The 6,371-nt window shown below is 42.8% G+C and overlaps 1 protein-coding gene across 1 annotated transcript in view; it reads left to right on the forward strand.

Annotated features, from left to right (window-relative positions):
* The first annotated feature begins 1,161 nt into the window (after positions 1-1,161).
* Positions 1,162-6,371, forward strand: part of SEMA3D (semaphorin 3D) — a 188,887-nt gene continuing 183,677 nt past the window's right edge. Inside the window, exon 1 of the mRNA XM_006032351.3 lies at positions 1,162-1,269. The gene's annotated coding sequence lies outside the window, so the exon portion shown is untranslated. The remainder of the gene's footprint in view (positions 1,270-6,371) is intronic.

Below are 6,371 nucleotides of genomic sequence, written 5' to 3' on the forward strand. Positions count from 1 at the left end.
CCTAAGTGCTCCGACCTTTTTATCTTATAGCCCAGAGCTTACAACAGGAAAGAGGATCAAATTTAAGTCCTTTCTTTATCCAGTGGGATTTGAACTCTCCTATCTCTTCACCCAGGTAAAGGTTTTAGGCTTTCAGGTAACAGTTGTTTTCAGCCGCACTTGCTAAAGCTGATTAATGGGGGAAAATGTATTTCTTCAAAAAACAGAGAGAGACTTTAGAGACCAAGGGATTAGCATACTTACTTGAGGCAGGGATATGTGGGTTCAAACTCTTTTAGGCAGAGGAAGGACTTGAGTGTTAGTCTCCCAGATCCCAGTATTTTAGTTGGTGGGGTCTTGGTTAAAAGAGCTGCTATCAGCACCTCCTTTGGCCATTTGTTAAGTGGGGTTAATGTGGTCACAGTATGATCTCACACAAGATAATTGGGGGGCATTTATTTATGAATTCTGATGGGGCCTATGTGTAAACTACATGCTGAGATACTCCACATTGTCAGGACTTGACAGTTGACTATGAACCCAGTGGCAGAAATTTGAGTGCTTATGGTACTTTGGTACCAAAGTGCTATTTCAGGCATAAAGTCCTTGTGAACTGAGCTTTTAGATTCCAAGCATCTGGTTCTGCAAACACTTGTTTGAAGTCAATGCAGAGTTGCTCATTTGAAGGCCTCTATATGGGGATAAGTAGCAACAGGTGGCTATAAAACACAATAGAGAGGGCATTGGGAAGACCCAGCTGACATTAATAAGAACACAAGGTTGCATCCACATAGCTGGGATAGCTCAGCAGCTGGTGTCTTTGATGGCTGTTCATTACATTATTCATAGTACCTTTTGCTCCCTATGATTATTGCATTCATGTCATTCAGGTCATTATATTCTTAAGGGGAGGGACTGTCCTGGTCATCTTCGTAGTACAATAAGGTCTCACCCCTGATTGGGGCCTTTCATTGCTTCCCCAATAACAAATGCTATGGAATAATACCTTACTGATGAACATCCATTAGTTCTCCAGACCCAAGTGGTGTCCTAGCAGGAAACTAATCTGTTGTCTGATGATGACTGTTTCATGCAATTGCCTACCTAGATTTTTGTAGAGCTAAAAACCCAAGGAAGATATGAGGCTGTGTGCATGCGTGCGTGCGTGCATGCATGCACGTTGGGGTGGGGAGGGGAAATCTATACTTAGTGAAATTTGGGAAGTATTCCAGAGATGACTTACAAGTATGGAAAAGAATACATCTTTTGTGATGCCCAAGACTTTATCAGGTTAGTTTTGGAGGTTTTCCAAGCTTTTAAAGACTTTTTTTTGGAATGAAGCAATTGCACTGAATAACAGTAAAGTGTTTTCCATGTATTTTTTTTTTTTAATTGCACTGGGGTTTTGCAGCAGCTTCCTCTCTTTTTATATAGCTTTGATTTTGTTCATGCAGTTCCACTAGGATCAGATTAAGCATTTATCTTGGTGACGCACCAACACATTTTGGAGGGCTATAGTAACAATGCACAATGAAGCCAGTGGTTGGTTATAAATACTTAAAGGTACCTAGTAGCCCAACTAGCCTTGGGCCCCCTTCTTGTGCTACTCACAAAAATATGGAAAAAGGCTGAGTTAAACTTGCTCTGAAAAACTTGCAATTTAAATAGACGGTACAGATGTATAAAGGAATCAAAAGAATAGTAGTATTCCCACTTTCTGGGTAGGAAACTGGGGCTATGTCTATGCTGCATCCTTCTCATTCTGGATGAGGAATGGGCTCAAAATGCGCTCTACCTGCTTGTGCTTCTTTGAGCTCTTCACATTTGGAAATGCAGTAGTGAATCCACTGGGTGGACATAGTACATGGCTCTTCTCTGGCGCCCTGAATCATGTTTCAAGAACCAAGTGAGGGAATGGGACATTTCTGGGTTTGGTGTTTGTGAGCTGCCCATCTACTTCTGCTCATAAATCTCCCCAAAAATACTGGGGGCAGGGCTGACATACCTTAGAGTACTGCAAATGACTTGCTGTTCTATAGTTCTTTCCTTTTTGCAGCTAACCATTGCTTTCCCATATGAGTTGATAAAATTGTAGACAGTGTTTTGGATTACTGATGAAATGTTCTTGGCAGTCTTATCATTTGGGGAACATCCTTATTTAGCAGCAGCAGTTTCTTAAAACTTTGAACCTAGAGCTTTTGTGGAGTTGTGGCTTCAAGAGTTGCTGTGTTCCTTTAATTCTTTTCAACCCCATGTCTCCAAATGAGGAGCTACTCCTAGGACTCTTGTGGCAGCAGGTGCATAGAAAGTAGCATCTCTGATAGGTTCCCACAAGCAGACCCATGTCCAAAAACTTTGCTGTTCACTTGGTTGCCAATGCTGTGAGCCAGTGAACTTGACAATGCAGTAGCCTTAGGCATACCAGGAAGACCATCTAGTTAAATTGCTTTATCATATTTATAAAGTCTTTTCAATATTTTTCTCCTCCACAGTCTTTGATGAAATAGGCAAATATCACCAGCTCAAAGCTCAGTTACTGCCTTTGTTTTTTCTGCTGAGTAGGAGGTTGGGGCTTGAATAACTTCTGGACTTTAAACTACATGCAACAAGCTATTGAGTGGTAAAAGTGGCATTCCCAGCTAGTCTAATGGGAGTGACTCGTGAGCTCGCAGTTCTCTAATATAAGATTGGAAGCTGATATCTGTAGCAGAAGCTTTGCATGCAACTACTGTAAGCTAAAATCCATGTTATGTGGGGAAGCTGACTGATGAAATGACATGCTGTGATCTTGGGCTGTTTTATTTAACATCTAAAATTATATTAATTGTATATGGTGCCGAGCAGCAACTGCCTGTGGAGTCGGCGGCAGCCACCCATAGAAGCCGGCAGCGGCTTCAGCAGCAGCCAATCTTGGGGGGGCACATGCCACCCCGTGCACCACCTACATGTTGCCTATTCCCCCAGTGCTGCCGGTTCCCCTTGCTCCTGACCCACAGCCGCTGCTCCCCCCAACCCTGCCAGTGGTCCTCACTCCTGACCTGCAGCCTCTGCCCCTCCCAGCCCTGCTGTCTGTGCAGTGCATGCACGTGCACACACACACAAGCAGTTGGCCAGAGCTGTGCACAGACCACATGACCCCCAACAGCCACTCACCTTGCCCGCTGCTCCCAGCCCCAAACAGCCAACTCAGGAAAGCAGAAGCAAAGTAAAAACTTGGATATCTGCTCACATTTCAAAAACCTGCCTGGACATGAGGACGGGGGGCCAAAAAAGAGGACACGTCCAGGAAAACCCAGACATATGGTAACCCTACTGGTAGGGGCATGGACTATGCCCCCTCCTGCCCAGGCAGCAGGGAGGCAGCCTCTCCCCTGCAGCCAGAACCAGCTGATGCACATGCATCAACTTGAAACAGCTTTCCTGCCATGGGGGTAGGGGAGTACAGCTCCTGGTTGCCCCCTGGCTGGAAAGCTTGCCTTTTGACACAACTTTGTTGCCTACCTTCCAGGGGGTTGGAATGCTTGTTGGCTCCCCTGTCTCACCACATTTTCCACTGCTGCAAATTCCCTGTGAATTTGTAACACTATAATTGAACACATCTCCCTAGCCTTTCTTTGGCTGCTTGCAGCTGCACCATCTAATAAATGATATCAGATTTACTCGAAGAACCTTGTCTGCCTCTTGTATATAGCCCAGCACCCATTTGGGCTGTAGCAGCCATTTCAGGGTGCAAGTAGGTTGAAGAAGGGAGATTCTTGATTGCCTACTGTATTGGAACAGGGGGAGGAAGGCTTCTCTATCATCCTATATTTCTCTTCCAGCCATTATTCTAGTCTATTCTGGTCTATAGAAGGCATTGCTATGGATAGGCTTTCTTAAAGGGAAATAAAGGAAAAAGTGACTGATCTAGGGTTTTACTTTGTAAGCAAAAGATCCTGGCCTTTTTTCTGAGCGTCAGGAACTCTTGTCCTTCCGAAGTGCTGAGCCCCTGGAGAAACTTTTACTGTATCTATGAATGTGAGTTCATAGCCTGGATGAAAGTCGGGTCCCCCTCATCTCTCCCTGGGCTTCTTTTATTTTGAACTTCTTTATAAGCAGAAATTTGGACAAATGGTCTCATTCTTCAGTAAAGTTTGTCACCAAACCTAAAAAGACAAATGTCCTTCGTTTCCAAAGAGTTGAAAACTCCTTTTAAATAAATGAAATAAAGAAAAGGCCAGTCCTCTTCTTTTCTCAAAAAGTCTTAGAAGGATACAAAAACTGCTGCAAGGCAAGAAAGAGAGAGACAATAACAATTACTCCCTATTCATTTAACTAATGCTTATTGGAGGGGTGGGGGGGAGATTCCCAGTGCAGGAGAAGAGTAATACAATTAAAGAGAAACAACCTCAGGGTCTTTGGGGTAGGAAGGAGAAAAGAAATTGTAAACGTTCTTTTCTCATGGATTGTTAAAACAAAACTAACACGTTGATGGCAAATCTGTGCCATAAAAAATTCTGAGTTCCCTTTCCTTTAAGAGGCATGACAAAGTTTAAGGAAAGAAAAAGAAGAGAAACTCTTCCAAAGAATTGGTTTAGCAACAGAACCAGACCATCCTGTTTCGGGCAATAATATATATATATAGCTCTAGAGCTGAAAGAGGGGACCAGTTATGCTATTCCTTTTAATGGAATGAGGATTAGGCCCTACCCTTGAGCATCTGACTGGGGAGACTGAAAAGCAATGTCGCCTGTACTCTCTTGTGTGTTACAAGCAATGATATATATATATATTTTTTTTAAATGCAGTCCACTCTGAGTACTGGAATGTGCACTCGGAGTGAGCATACAGACATAGGCAGAGTCCTATTTCAAAAACACACCTTGTGTTAAGGGTCTGCAAGACAGTATTTGCTTTCATTGCAGCACCTGCCAGCTTTGCTGTGTTTAAGGATCTGTCAACAGCTTCAAAAGAAAGGGATTCCATGGCAGTGAAAATGAGGAGGGGTTTTACCTTAGGACTGACCTTTTTAAAAATCAGTTTTAGATTCCAAAGGGCACATCAGAATTTGTGTTTCAGCTCTCATATAGTTGCGTGAAACCCTTAAAATGTCTTTTATTTTTATTTATTTATTTTTTTGCAGTTTCCATTCTCATTGTGGGTCTGGCTTTGATTCTGCCACCTTACTGATGCAATTTTTTTTATTTATTTTTTAGTTGGTGTGTAATCCTATTGTTTCTATTGAAACCACCCATGGAGAGGTAGTGTGGGCCCAATGCAGTAGGCACTGAACAGTGTCTTGAGACTTGGGTTCTGCTTCTGCTGGTAACCTGAAAAAAGAGTCTTCAAATCTCTCTCTTTCTGTTTCCTGTCCCACCATCTGTCTTGTCTATTTAGACTGTAAGCTTTTTGGGGTAGGGGCTGATACTAATTATTGTCTTACAGTAACCAACACATTATCAGGCCCTGACCTCAGTAGAACTCAGTGTGAATAAGGGTAGCCAAATCTGGTCCTCATTATATGCATTAGTGTATGCTCTTATTATAATTTTATCATCTGGGGGGAAACGGAGGGTGTTTATTTAAGCAGCAACAACCACAAATTAATTCAAAATAACTTTAAGTCCTTAATAACTTCAGGCTAGTTATTGCTGCTGTTCTGAAGTCTTATTTCAAACCTTGCAGATTAAGCCTATTGCATTTTTTTGTTTGGATGGAGTAAAGGGAACATTTAAAAGGAGGAAAAAATTCCACACAGCTTAGCCCAGTCTGAAGCAGTTGCCTGTTTTTCTTGATTTGAAACACTTTGTTAAGTGGAGCAGGGCAGGGCTAGCTATGGCAGTTTCCAGCCCATTTTTGGACTGCATATACAAAGCAGAGCTGAGAAACAGGCATTTGCATGAATGCTTATTGGTAGCTGATCCAATCCTCATTTTGTTGTTGTTGTTGTTTGGGACATGTCTGGTTTGTGTGGGGGGGTTTGTTTGGTTTTTGCTTTGTGGGTGCATGCAGGGTGTGGGGGCAAAGGCATTTGTTCAAATCTTACTTGAAGACGAGGAATAGAAAAGTAAGTAATTGTGGTGGGTAGCAAACAGAGCCCTAGGGTGATAATAGGATGCAATGAATAATCATCCCTCCATGTCATTCTTGATATAGACTTGAACCCTGCTGAAGGGGTGTTATCTGCCGAGGTCAGGATTGTGACAAAGTGTAAGTTTGAAAGGGAAATCTGCTAGTGAGAGTGATACTCGCACCCGCTGAGTGATAAGCTGCTGACAGAATGGCACACTGATGTTTGAATTGCTTTCTCTTGTGGCGGAAGTATGCCTCCGATCCCCTGGTGTATTGCCACAGCCAGCCTGTTTTGAAAGCTTACACTTACTTGCCACAGAGGTGAAAATGAAAGGATTCCT

Source organism: Alligator sinensis, unplaced genomic scaffold (genome assembly GCF_000455745.1).
Source record: "Alligator sinensis unplaced genomic scaffold, ASM45574v1 scaffold1347_1, whole genome shotgun sequence".
Taxonomy (NCBI): domain Eukaryota; kingdom Metazoa; phylum Chordata; order Crocodylia; family Alligatoridae; genus Alligator; species Alligator sinensis.